The sequence below is a fragment of the Macaca thibetana genome, chromosome 7 (assembly GCF_024542745.1).
Source record: "Macaca thibetana thibetana isolate TM-01 chromosome 7, ASM2454274v1, whole genome shotgun sequence".
In the NCBI taxonomy this organism is placed as follows: domain Eukaryota; kingdom Metazoa; phylum Chordata; class Mammalia; order Primates; family Cercopithecidae; genus Macaca; species Macaca thibetana.
Window position 1 is genome coordinate 73,318,846 of NC_065584.1, and position 14,330 is coordinate 73,333,175.

General features: G+C 43.9%; 1 pseudogene; it reads right to left on the reverse strand.

The window, feature by feature from the left end:
• Window positions 1–494: 494 nt before the first annotated feature.
• Window positions 495–970, reverse strand: LOC126959181 (60S ribosomal protein L23a-like; annotated as a pseudogene).
• Window positions 971–14,330: the final 13,360 nt, after the last annotated feature.

Sequence of the window (14,330 nt, forward strand, 5' to 3'; positions counted from 1 at the left end):
CAGAGCAAGACTCTGTCTCAAAAAAAAAAAAAAAAGGAAAAAAATCAAGTGATGGGCCAGGCGCTGGTGGCTCACACCTGTAATCCCAACACTTTGGGAGGCCGAGGCAGTCGGATCACGAGGTCAAGAGATCGAGACCATCCTGGACAACATTGTGAAACCCCATCTCTACTAAAAATACAAAAATTAGCTGGGCGTGGTGGCGAGTGCCTATAGTCCCAGCTACTCGGAAGGCTGAGGCAGAAGAACCGCTTGAACCCGGGAGGCAGAGGTTGCAGTGAGCCGAGATCGTGCCACTGCACTCCAGCCTGGGCGACAGTGCGAGACTCTGTCTCAGAAAAGAAAAAAAAAAATCAAGTGATGAGCCAAATTGTTGGTGCAGACTGCTGCTGTTACTACATTTTGGAAGAGCAGAGTATCATTAAATTCCATTAATTTTTTTTTTTTTTTGCTGAAAAGATATGCATATTTAGAATTAGCCAGGTGGACTCAGTTTAGATGATCCCAATTTTTTTGGCAACATCCAAAACGTCGTAATCAGGAGCCAGTTGAACATATGCCTTCTTCTCTCCATCAGGCCAAATCAGGGTGTTGACGTTGGCCACATCAATGTCACAGACCTTCTTCACAGCCTCTTTGATCTGGTGCTTGTTGGCTTTAACATCCACCGTGAACACAAGTGTGGTGTTGTCTTCTATCTTCTTTACGGCGGACTCAGTGGTCTGCAGAAACTTGATGATGGCATAGTGGTCAAGCTTGTTTCTCCTGGGGGCGCTCTTCCAAGGATATGTGGGCTGCCTCGGGAATCACAGTGTCTTAGGCCGCTGGAAGGTGGGTGACGTGGATGTGGGTCTTCTTTTTTTGTGTAGATGTGGACACCTTTCAACACTGCCATCTTGGCCTTTAAAGCCTTCACTTCGGCTTCGGCTTTAGGAGGGACAGGGGCTTCCCTCTTGGCATTCAGCGCCATCTTGTGAAAAGGACAAATTTCATTAAATTTAAGAAGGAAAACTTAAGCTAAATCCGGAAGAACATGATTTAACATAATTTGGACACTTAGAGGCAAGTGGGGAAGAAATTCCAGGCATAAAGGTAGGAGCAAGCATGTGGTGTTTATGAATGGAGGAGCCTTTTGTGGATGTGGGGGCCACCAGCATTTGTGGGGACTCTAGTAACCAGGAGATTGCAGTCTGATGGTGGAGATCTTCAAAAGCACAAGATCTGGTTCCTACCAGATGTGAAAGAAAACAGGGGCCCTGGGCCGGGTGCAGTGGTTCACACCTGTAATCCCAGCACTTTGGAAGGCCATGGCCGGTGGATCACTTGAGGTCAGGAGTTCGAAACAAGCCTGGCCAAAATGGTGAAACCCCGTCTCTACTAAAAACACAAAAATCAGCTGGGTGTGGTGGCATGTGCCTGTAATCCCAGCTACTCGGGAGGCTGAGGCCAGAGAATCAATTGAACCCAGGAGGTGAAGGTTGCAGTAAGCCGAGATCACACCACTGCACTCCAGCCTCGGTGACAGAGCAAGACTCTGTCTCAAAAAAAAAAAAAAAAAAAAAAAAAAAAAAAAAAAAAAGAGACCAGGTGTGGTGGCTCACACCTATAATCCCAGCACTTTGGGAGGCTGAGGCGGGTGGATCACCTGAGGTCAGGAGTTCGAGACCAGCCTGACCAACATGGAGAAACCCCATCTCTGCTAAAAATACAAAATTAGCCAGGCGTGGTGGTTCATGCCTGTAATCACAGCTACAGGGGAGGCTGAGACAGGAGAACTGCTTGAACCCTGGAGGCAGAGGTTGCGGTGAGCCAAGATCGCGCCATTGCACTCCAGCCTGGGCAACAAGAAAGAAACTCCATCTCAAAAAACAAAATAAATAAATAAAAAATTTTAAAAAAAGAAAATAAAATAGGGGTCCTTATGCTTTGTGAGCAGAAGAATAAGGACAGCCACTTGTTAGGGAAGTGATATGAGCTGTTGATTGAAGCCTACAGATCCTGGAGTCCTGTAATTGCCAGAAAACTTTGATAATCAAATCAGAGCTGAAGGTGAGGTGGGAAAGGCCTGTGGCCAGGTTTTCAAACTAGCATCTAAGTCAGTTTGTGTGCTGGGGAGACTTGAAACCACCAGATAGATTCATGTCTTCCTTGGAACATCAGATTCACTTGGGAGATTTTGGGGGAAAATATATATTGAAACAATATATATTGAAAATATGAACCCCAAATATCTGAGACAGGTCCCAGCAATTTAGAAAGTTCATTTTTCCAAAGTTAAGGATATGTGGCAAGGCGTGGTGGCTCATGCCTGTAATCCCAGCACTTTGGGAGGCCAAGGTAGGAGGATCACCTGAGGTCAGGAGTTCAAGACCAGCCTGACCAACATAGAGAAACCCTGTCTCTACTAAAAATACAAAAATTAGCTGGACGTAGTGGCACATGCCTGCAGTCCCAGCTACTCGGGAGGCTGAGGCAGGAGAATCACTTGAACCCAGGAGGTGGAGGTTGCAGTGAGCCGAGATGGTGCCACTGCACTCCAGCCTGGGTGACAGAGCAAGACTCTGTCAAAAAAAAAAAAAAAAAGGATGCGTGCCTGTTAGAAATACAAAAGTTGTTGGAAATAGATAATCAGTGCTGCAAAGAAAAGTCAGCACAGAGACAAAAGATCTCTCAGCAAGGACATCTTTACTGGAAAGGGTGCTCAATCACAGATGGAAAAACGGCAGGAGCATACCTGAACAAAGGAAAAGCAGACATTTATCGCTTATGCATTTGGGCCATCCTTACTGCTGTGTCCTGCATCCATTGGCTGGCGTGGGACCTCACAATCTTAAGCTGATACCCGATTTGCTAATAACCTGAAACTTTCCTAAATAGATAAGTTCAAGGAAGAATAAAGAAGTTGCTTATGAAAGGTTTAAGGAAGCAATAACATTTCCAAATAAGGAAGGGGCGTAGGCTGTGAGCTGGAACATGTCTGTGAGCATGTCCAACAGTTACACAGGATAGAGCTTAACAAAGAGTTATTAGCACAAAGCAAGGAGGCTTGAAGAAAGTTAGTCTTTAAAAGAAACTATTATTTCTAACACTTATTTTAATTTTTTTTTTTTGAGACAGAGTCTCGCTCTGTCACGCAGGCTGGAGTGCAGTGGCACAATCTTGGCTCACTGCAAGCTCCGCCTCCTGGGTTCACACCATTCTCCTGCCTCACCCTCCTGGGTAGCTGGGACTACAGGTGCCCGCCACCACGCCTGGCTAATTTTTTCTATTTTTTAGTAGAGATGGAGTTTCACCGTGTTAGCCAAAATAGTCTCGATCTCCTGACCTCGTGATCCGCCTGCCTCGGCCTCCGAAATTGCTGGGATTACAGGCGTGAGCCACCGCGCCTGGCCTCTAACACTTATGTTTTATTCTTTAATAAGAAGGGGAACTTTGAAGAGGAAACTTTTTATACTTTCTACGATGCCCATGACACAGCCTCAGGAAGGCCTGATGACATGTGCCCAAGGTGGCTGGGGCACAGTTTGGTTTTATACATTTTTAGGGAGACATGAGACATCAATTAAGTATGTAAGATGAGCATTGGTTAGGTCCAGAAAGGCGGGATAACTCTAAGTGCTGAGTTATCTACCTATGACCTAGGAGGGGGCTTCCAGGTCATAGGTAGATAAGAGACAAACTGTTGCATTCTTTTGAGTTTCTGATGAGTCAAAGGAGGCAATCAAATACGCATTTATCTCAGTGAGCAGAGGGATGACTTTGAATAGAATGAGAGGCAGGTTTGCTTTAAGCCTAAGGTTAAGGTTTACCCTAAAAGTCAAGTTCCCAGCTTGACTTTAGCTTAGTGATTTTGGGGTCCCAAGACCATTTCGCAAAACTATATATACACAAAAAACTATAAATATAAAACTATATGTAACTATAAATATAAAACTATATATAATTATATATAAAAAACTATATATATGTATACCCAGCCAAAGGCCTGAAGGGAAGGCTCTCTTCCTGCCTCATGGGGTACCTCAGTGAGCAGTAATGAGTAAGAGCACCAGCTAAGGTATTCTTCGTGGGATTGATGGGGAAGTTAAGGAGATTTAGGACTTGTCACAGTGCTGAAGGTCAGGGGCTAGCACTGACTGGGGCAGCAGAGCCAGGAAACCTCCCTCTATTTTGTGTTGACTTTTTTTTTAAGATGGAATTTCGCTTTAGTTGCCCAGACTGGAGTGTAATGGCACAATCTTGGCTCACCACAAGCTCTGCCTTCTGGGTTCAAGCAATTCTCCTGCCTCAGCCTCCTGAGCAGCTGAGATTACAGGCATGTACCACCATGCCAGCTATTTTTTGTATTTTTAGTAGAGACAGGGTTTCTCCATGTTGGTCAGGCTGGTCTTGAATTCCCGACCTCAGGTAATCCGCCCGCCTCAGTTTCCCTAGGTGCTGGGATTACAGGCGTGAGCCACCGCACCCGGCCTGTGTTGACTTTTTTACTACTGCCATCAAATCAGCAATCCACGTAAAGGGAAAAAAGAAAACTCTCGAGTGTGGTGGTCATCTGTAGTCCCCGCTATTTGGGAGGCTGGGGCAGGAGGTGAGGATGGGAGAATCACTTGAGCCTAGGAGTTGGAAGCTGCAGTGAGCTATGATTGTACCAGTGCTCTCTAGCCAAGTGACATAGCAAGACTGTCTAAAAACAAAACAAAACAAAAAAAAACCAAAATCTCACTCAACTATGGAACTGTGGACATGTCATTTTAGAACAATACCCAAATGTTAATTTATGCTATGGTAAAAGCTTTAGCTATTGTTGTATTGGAGAAATGGTGGTTTTCAGGTAATCAAAAATTCGTGTTACCTAAGGCTGAAACTCGTGGACCTGAAGGGATTGTTAATGTAAACAGGCCTGGTCAAGCAGTCATACAGATGCTAATTTTTATTTTTTCCTGGGTTACCTAGAGAGGTTTAGAAGAAAATGGCTTGAGTGAAGTAGTTAAAATGAGAACAATTTGAGGTATAGCAGATTGCAGGATATCATACTTATTTGCCCATGTTTTTCTCAGAACTTCAAGCTTTCTGCTCCCAACCTCTACTATTATGAATTTTCATAACAGTATTACATGCATGTAAGGTAAACAATATAGCATCATGTAAAGTAAAAAGTGATCTCTTTTCTTTCTTTCTTCAGTATCTCTGTGCTCTGGATTAGCAGCTGATAACTATTGTGTATTTTTTTATTTTTCTTTTTGAGATAGGGTCTCGTTCTGTCACCCAGCCTAGAGTGCAGTGGCACAATCACGGCTTACTGTAGCCTTGACATCCCAGGCTCAATTGATCCTCCCACCTCAGCCTCCTGAGTAGCTGGGATTACAGGTATGTACCACTACGCCTGGCTAAGTTTTAAATTTTATGTAGAGACAGGGTCTTCCTATGCTGCCCAGGCTGGTTTTGAACTCCTAGGCTCAAGTGATACTCCTGCCTTAGCCTCCCAAAGTTCTGAGATTCCAGGCATAAGCTACATCACCAGTCCTGTTATATATTTTTAAAGGACACACTATGGGTCCCTAGGCAATTTCCCAGCCACTGAGAGACTCTAGAGATAATGGTAGACAAGGTTCTAGGCCTTCTACATCTTTCTCTTAACAAGCATTCATCCATTCAACAAATACTTGAATACCTCTTTTATGCCAGGCATTGCTCAAGACATTGGGGTACCTCAATGCACAAAACTGACAATGTGTTCATAGCATATATCCTGTTCTGCAAGTCTGTTGTCTTTAGCTGTACCTTTTTTTTTTTTTTTTCTTTTGAGACAGAGTTTCATTCTTGTTGCCCAGGCTGGAGTGCAATGGTGCAATCTTGGCTCACTGCAACCTCTGCCTCCTGGATTCAAGTGATTTTCCTGCTTCAGTCTCCCGAGTAGCTAGGACTACAGGCATGCACCACCACGTTTGGCTAATTTTTTGTAATTTTAGTAGAGACGGGGTTTTGCCATGTTGGCCAGGCTGGTCTCGAACTCCTGACCTCAGGTGATCCACCCACCTCCACCTCCCAAAGTGCTGGGATTACAGGCATGAACCACAACGCCCAGCCAACTCTACCTCTTAGACATCACTGAATTTTATTTTATTTATTTTTTAGAGACAGGATCTCACTATGTTGTCCAGGATGCTTTTGAACTTCGAGCCTCAAGTGATCCTTCCACCTTAGGCTCCTGAGTAGCTGGGATTACAAGCACATGCCACCACACCTGGCTCATCCCGTGTTAGTCCAAAATGGACCCAACTCCTTCCTTCCTTCCTTTTTTGAGACAGAGTCTCGCTCTGTTGCCCAGGCTGGACTCCTTCCTTCCTTCCTTCCTTCCTCCCTCCCTCCCTCCCTCCCTCCCTCCTTCCTTCCTTCCCTTTCTTCTTTTTTGAGACAGAGTCTCGCTTTGTTGCCCAGGCTGGAGTGCAGTGGCACAATCTCGGCTCACTACAACCTCTGCCTCCTAGGTTCAAGCAATTCTCCTCCCTCAGCCTCCCAAGTACCTGGGACTACAGGTGTGTGCCACCACACCCAGCTAATTTTTTGTATTTTTAGTAGCTATGGGGTTTTCCCGTGTTAGGTGGGATGGTCTTGATCTACTGACTTCCTGATCTGTGCACTTTGGGCTCCCAGAGTGCTGGGATTACAGGCATGAGCCACTGCACCTGGCCCAACTCATTCTTTTCAAAAGCTTGTCCATTGTATGAATGTATCATAATTTATGTAATACCCTATACTGTACATTTATACCTGCGGCCTATTTTTTTGCTATTGTAAATGTATTAACACAGAGACAGTTTTATGTTGTCGGCAGTTAATATGACAATCCTTCCTCTTTGGCAGAAATGATCTGGTCTGACAAACTCTGCCTGTGGAGCAAATGCCAGCCTCTGGGGCTGGCTTTTCAAGACTGGCCACCTGATTTTCTGAATAATAAGGGATTGAAGGGACCTCAGGGTGGGTCAGAGGAGAGCTGGAGGCTGAAGTGAAGAGGCAGATCTTTAGAGGATTTTCCGGTGAAATGCCACTGAGAGATGTGATGTCCCACCTGTGTTCCTGCCTACCTTGGCAAGCTGCAAAAATCCCTGCATCCTCACTGTGACTGGGTTCCTGGTGGAATCCCCTGAAGGGGTGAGGCTGTGTGTTGAGGTTGATGCAAGGTGGAACCAGAGTCAGTCTGCAGCCACATCCTGTGTTCCATAAACAATATTTATGTGCTTTTGGTCACCAGGATGGATTTATCGCCTTAGGGCAAATTCTCAGAAGTGAAATTTCTGGTTCTTATATAGGTTGCCAAATCACACTCTTTCAGCAATTTGCAATAAATTACACCTTTATTAATAGTGATTAAAGTCCTCCTCAACCTATAATAACAGTGACTATCGTTTTCACTTTTGCCAATCTTTTAGGATAAAAATAATATCTAATCATTGCTTTAATTTGAATTTCTTGAGTTATTGCTGATGTCAAGCATCTTTTCATGTTTATAAGTTGTAATTCTTCTGTGAAACACTCGTTCATTCATTTCTATTGTCTATTTTTTTTTTGAAACGGAGACTCGCTCTGTCGCCCAGGCTGGAGTGCAGTGGCGCGATATCAGCTCACTGCAAGCTCCGCCTCCCGGGTTCAGGCCATTCTCCTGCCTCAGCCTCCCGAGTAGCTGGGACTACAGGCGCCCGCCACCAGGCCCGGCTAATTTTTTGTATTTTTAGTAGAGACGGGGTTTCACCATGTTAGCCAGGATGGTCTCAATCTCCTGACCTCGTGATCCACCGCCTCGGCCTCCCGAAGTGTCTTTTTTTTTTTTTTTTTTTGAGACGGAGTTTCGCTCTTGTTGCCTAGACTGAAGTGCAATGGCACCACCTCGGCTTACTGCAACCTCCACCTCCCGGGTTCAAGCGATTCTCTTGCCTTAGACTCCCGAGAAGCTAGGATTACAGACACGTGCCACCACGCCAGGTAATTTTTTTTTTTTTGAGATGGAATCTTGCTTTGTCACCTAGGCTGGAGTGCAGTGGTGAGATTTCGGCTCACTACAACCTCCAACTCCTGGGTTCAAGCGATTCTTCTGCCTCAGCCTCCCGAGTAGCTGGGACTACAGGTGTGTGCCACCATGCCTGGCTAATTTTTGTATCCACGCCTGGCTAATTTTTGTATTTTTAGTAGAGACGGGGTTTCACTATATTGACTTGGCTGGTCTCAAACTCCTGACCTCGTGATCTGCCATCTCAGCCTACCAAAGTACTGGGATTACAGGCATGCGCCACCATGTCCGGCTAATTTTGCATTTTTAGTAGAGATGGGGTTTCTCCATGTTGGTCAGGCTGGTCTCAAACTGCTGACCTCAGGTGATCTACCCCTCTCTGCCTCCCGAAGTGTTGGGATAGTTCATTTTTTTTTGTTCTTTTTTTTAGACTCTTGCTTCTCTCTGCCTTTTTTTTTTTTTTTTTTTTTTTTGAGACAGAGTCTTGCTCTGTCACCCAGGCAAGTGTAATGGGGTGATCTAGGGTCACTGCCACCTCCACCTCCTGGGTTCAAGCAATTTTTGTGCCTCAGCCTCCTGAGTCGCTGGGAGTACAGGCACGCTCCACCACGCCTGGCAAATTTGTGTGTGTGTGGTGTGTGTAGTTGTAGTAGAGATGTGGTTTTGCCATGTTGGCCAGGCTGATCTTGAACTGTTGACCTCAGGTGATCCACTTGCGTCGGCCTCCCAAAGTGCTGGGATTACAGGTGTAAGCCACCATGCCGGGCCTTTTTTTTTTTTTTTTTTTTTAAAGGAGTAAAGTGAACATTAACAAAGATTCTGTAGGAAGACAGAAGGATCTATGCCACTAGTTTATCTTTTTTACTGTTGATTTGGTAAGAATTCTTTGTATATTATTGGGAATATTGGAGCCAGATTATTATTATTATTATTATTATTAGCTTGCTGGCCCAAAGTTCCTAGCTTCTGTCTCTTTTCTTTTTTATTTTCATTTTTAGTTTTGGAGACAGAGTCTCGCTCTGTCACCAAGGCTGGAGTGCAGTGGCGCGATCTCGGCCCACTGCAACCTCTGTCTCCTGGGTTCAGGTGATTCTTCTGCATCAGCTTCCCAAGCAGCTGGGACTACAGGGTCATGCCACCACGTCTGGCTAATTTTTGTATTTGTAGTAGAGAAGGGTTTTCACCATGTTGGTCGGGCTGGTCTCGAACTCCTGACCTCAGGTGATCCACCTGCCTCAGCCTCCCAAAGTGCTGGCATTACAGGCCTAAAATATTTTTTAAAGAGACAGAAGCAGGCTGGGTGCAGTGGCTCACGCCTGTAATCCCAGCACTTTGGGAGGCCAAGGCAGGTAGATCACCGGAGGTCAGGAGTTCCAGACCAGCCTGGCCAACATGACGAAACCCCATCTCTACTAAAAATACAAAAATTGGCTGGGTGTGGTGGTGATGGGTACCTATAATCCTAGCTATTCGGGAGGCTGAGACAGGAGAATCACTTGAGCCTGGAGGTGGAGGTTGCAGTGAGCCAAGATTCTACCACTGCACTCCATCCTGCACAACAGAGTGAGACTCTGTCCAAAAAAAAAGAAAAAAAAAATTATTTTAATAGCTTTTGGGGGTATAAGTGGTTTTCTGTTACATGGATGAATTAAGTAGCAGTGAATTCTGAGATTTTAGTGCACCTGTCACTTGAGTAGTGTATATTGTGCCTAATATGTAGTTTTTCATCCCTAGTCCCCCTCCTACCACCCCGTTCTGACTCTCTAAAGTTCATCCATTATGTCACTCTAAATGCCTTTGCATACTCATAGATTAGCTCCCACTTACAAGTGAGAACATTCAGTTTTTGGTTTTCCACTCCTGTGTTAGCATAATGGCTTAGCATAATGACTCCAGCTCCATCCAAGTTGCTGCAAAAGACATTATATTTCTTTTTGTGGCTGAGTAGTATTCCATGGTGTATATATACCACATTTTCTTTATTCATTCATTAGTTGATGGGCATTTAGGTTGGTTCCACACCTTTGCAATTGTGAATTGTGCTACTGTAAACATATGTGTACAAGTGTCTTTTTCTTTTTTTTATTATTTATTTTATTTATTTATTTACTTATTTGAGATGGAGTCTCGCTCTGTCGCCCAGGCTGGAGTGCAATGGTACAATCTCGGCTTACTGCAAGCTCCACCTCCTGGGTTCATGCCATTCTCCTGCCTCAGCCTCCTGAGTAGCTGGGACTACAGGCACCTGCCACCACGCCCAGCTAATTTTTTTTGTATTTTTAGTAGAGACGGGGTTTCACTGTGTTAGCCAGGATGGTCTCGATCTCCTGACCTCACGATCCACCGGCCTCGGCCTCCCAAAGTGCTGGGATTACAGGTGTGAGCCACTGCGCCTAGCCATACGTGTCTTTTTCATATAAAGTCTTCTTTTCCTTTGAATAGATAACCCAGTAGTGGGATTGCTGGATGGAATGGTAGATCTACTTTAAGCTCTTTAAGGAATCTCCATACTGTTTTCCACAGAGGTTGTACTAATTTACATTCCCACCAGCAGCATATAAGCATTTCCTTTCCCCTACATCCATATCAACATTTACTGTTTTTTGACTTTTTAATAATGACTATTTTTGCTGGGTGTGGTGGCTCACGCCTACAATCCCAGCACTTTGGGAAGCTGAGGCGGGCAGATCACCTGAGGTTAGGAGTTTGAGACCAACCTGACCAACATGGAGAAACCCCATCTCTACAAAAAATACAAAATTAGCTGGGCATGGTGGCGCATGCCTGTAATCCCAGCTACTCAGGAGGCTGAGGCAGGAGAATCGCTCGAACCCGGGAGGCAGAGGTTTCAGTGAGCCAAGATGGCACCATTGCACTCCAGCCTGGGCAACAAGAGCGAAACTCTGTTGCAAAAAATATAAATAAATAAATAAAAAAAAATAATGGCCATTTTTGCAGGAGTAAGGTGGTATCTCACTGTGGTTTTAATTTGCATTTCCCTAATGACTAGTGATGTTGAGTATTTTTTTCCATATGTTTGTTGGCCATTTGTATATCTTCTTTTCAGAAATATCTATTCATATTCTTTGCCCACTTTTTGATGAGATTATTTGTTTTCTTCTTGCTGGTTTGTTTGCGTTCCTTGTAGATTCTGAATACTAGTCATTTGTTCTATCCATAGTTTGCAAATATTTTCTCCCATTCTGTGGGTTGTCTGTTTACCCTCCTTATTTCTTTTGCTGTGCAGAAGCTTTTTAGTTTAATTAGGTCTCATTTACTTATTTTTGTTTTCATTGCCTTTGCTTTTGGGGTCTCAGTCATGAATTCTTTGCCTAGGCCGGTGTCTAGAAGAATTTTTCTAATGTTGTCTTCTAGAATTTTTATGGTTTCAGGTCTTAGATTCAAGTCTTTGATCATCTTGAGTTGATTTTTGTATAAGGTGAGAGATAGGGGGTACAGTTTCAGTCTTCTACATGTTGGCTTGCCAGTTTTCCCAGCACCATTTATTAAACAGGGTATCAATGCCACAATTTATGTTTTTGTATGCTTTGTTGAAGATCAGTTGGCTTTACATATTTAGCGTTATTTCTGGGTTCTTTCGGTTCCATTGGTCTGTGTGGAAGTCAGATTATTTTAATGAATATTCTGCAGTTGATTTCCCTTTTCTGTAATTTTCTTCAGTTTCCTATGTTGTGTAATCATATTTAATGTATTTTTCTTTTTTTTTTTTTTTTTTTTTTTTTTTGAGACGGAGTCTCGCTCTGTTGCCCAGGCTGGAGTGCAGTGGCCGGATCTCAGCTCACTGCAAGCTCCGCCTCCTGGGTTCACGCCATTCTCCCGCCTCAGCCTCCCGAGTAGCTGGGACCACAGGCGCCCGCCACCTCGCCCGGCTAATTTTTTGTATTTTTTAGTAGAGACGGGGTTTCACCGTGTTAGCCAGCATGGTCTCGATCTCCTGACCTCGTGATCCACCCATCTCGGCCTCCCAAAGTGCTGGGATTACAGGCTTGAGCCACCGCGCCCAGCCTTTAATGTATTTTTCAATTATTTCAGTTTTGATTTTAGTTTTTTGTTTTTGTGGAGACAGGGTCTCACTCTGTTACCCAAGCTGGAGTGTAGTAGTGTAGCTTACTGCAGCCTTGAACTCCTGAGCTCATGTGATCCTCCTGCCTCAGCCTCCCAGTAGCTAGGACTACAGGTGTGTGCCACCATGCCTGGCTTTTTTTTTTTTTTTTTTAAGTTTTCGTAGGGATAGGGGTCTTGCCATGTTGCCCAGGCTGGTTTTGAACTCCTGGCCTTGAGCATTTTTCCTAAAGCACTGGAATTATGGGTATAAACCATCATGCACAGCCTAAAAGAGGAATTTCTAATGAATCTCTGAAGTTTTTCTTATTGTTTGAATTTTGGGAGAAAGGTTTTTTTCCCCTGGCTTACTCTGCTTATCTTAAGACTTTGAAACAACTCTGACATCTTCAAAATGTGTTGACATTTGTTGAATTTCAGCATTAATAGCTGTATTAGTCTGTTCTCACACTGCTGATAAAGACCTACCTGAGAGTAGGTAATTTATAAAGGAAAGAGGTTTAATTGACTCACATTTCCATGTGACTGGGGAGGTCTCCTAATCATGGTTGAAGGCGAATGAAGAGCAAAGTCACGACTTACATGGCAGCGGGCAAGAGAGAATAAGTACCAAGTGAAAGGGGAAACCCCTTATAAAAAAATCATCTGGTCTCATGAGACTTATTCACTACCAGGAGAACAGTATGGAAAAAACTGCCCTCATGATTCAATTGTCATCTCCCACTGGGCCCTACCCTTGACACATGGAGATTATTACAATTCAAGGTGACATTTGAGTGGAGAGACAGCCAAGCCATATCAGTAGCCAACTAGCATGAAGATTTATTTTGGGAGGGTGTCAGAGATTCTAATTCCTAGAACTCATTAGATCAATGACAGATAATCCAACTTCATTGTACACACAATTTATAAAATTATAATGAGTTAGGGCCGGGCATGGTGGCTCATGGCTGTAATCTCAGCACTTTGGGAGGCCGAGGCAGGCGGATCACAAGATCAGGAGTTCGAGACCAGCCTGGCCAACATAGCCAAACCCTGTCTCTACTAAAACTACAAAACATAGCTGGGTGTGGTCGCTGGCACCTATAATCCCAGCTACTCGGGAGGCTGAGGCAGGAGAATTGCTTGAGCCTGGGAGGCGGAGGTTGCAGTGAGCAGAGATAATGCCACTGCACTCCAGTCTGGGCGAAAAGAGCAAGATTCCATCTCAAAAACAAAAAACAAAAAACATCAGTTAGGGCAATATCAGATAATCCAGCCTTTATTGTACATATAATTTCTAAACTTGTGATTAGATAATATATAATGTGATAGAATGATATGGTACAGCTGCTCCTAAGTCCCTGGCCTATATAATACACATTCCAGATGGGACTGAAGTTAAGCAGTAGGAAGCTCAGCATTCTAGCGTCAATGACATAAAACACTAATTTGCTTTAATGACCAGATGTGCAATTTAAGCAAATAGTTGGAAACCACCTCCACTTTAAATTTGTACAAACTCTTTCAGGACCTTAAATTGATTCAGTTATGTCCAGCTCAAATAGCACAGTCTAAAAACTATTTGATATAATTTTCAGAGTTATAGAAGGGAAGTTACTTTACTTTATCAAATTATTATTTTATAGAATTCTGCCTCATAGTGAACTGCTAATCGAATCATCTCTCTCTAAAATTGCCAAATCACTTACATATGAATTTTAGACTTTAGGTAAGCACCCTAAAATTTCTGGTCACCTGTCAAAGTGATTCACTTTTCACAGCAAGTTTCCAAGGCAAATTATTTTACATTCTATTCTATCTGTATCCCCAGAGGTTATTATAAAGGATACAAAGAATGACACAATGGGCATGGACTGATATTTATTTGCAACATAAAGGACGCTAACCATGAAATCACTACTGTATTTGGACTTGGAAATTAGAATGAGTCAGAAGTAGTAGGAGATGTTATGTGAAACTTGTTTAAATAAAGCCTCTAGTTTACATTCATTTGCTAAAGAGACAGGCCGGTTCGAGACTGATGGCATCTGACAGGGCACACTTGGCTCTTGCTTTTGGACTTCCCTTCCTCCAAACAGCAGAGCCCTACCCTTCCAGCCAAATACTGCACCTCCAGGCCTTCGCCTTCTCATGGCAGCCTCAGCACCTCAGCCTCCTCAGCCTCTTCTTCAACTACTAGCTTCTTCAACTTCTTCAGCTTCCTCAGCTTTCTCTGCTTCCCCAGCCTCCACAACCTTTT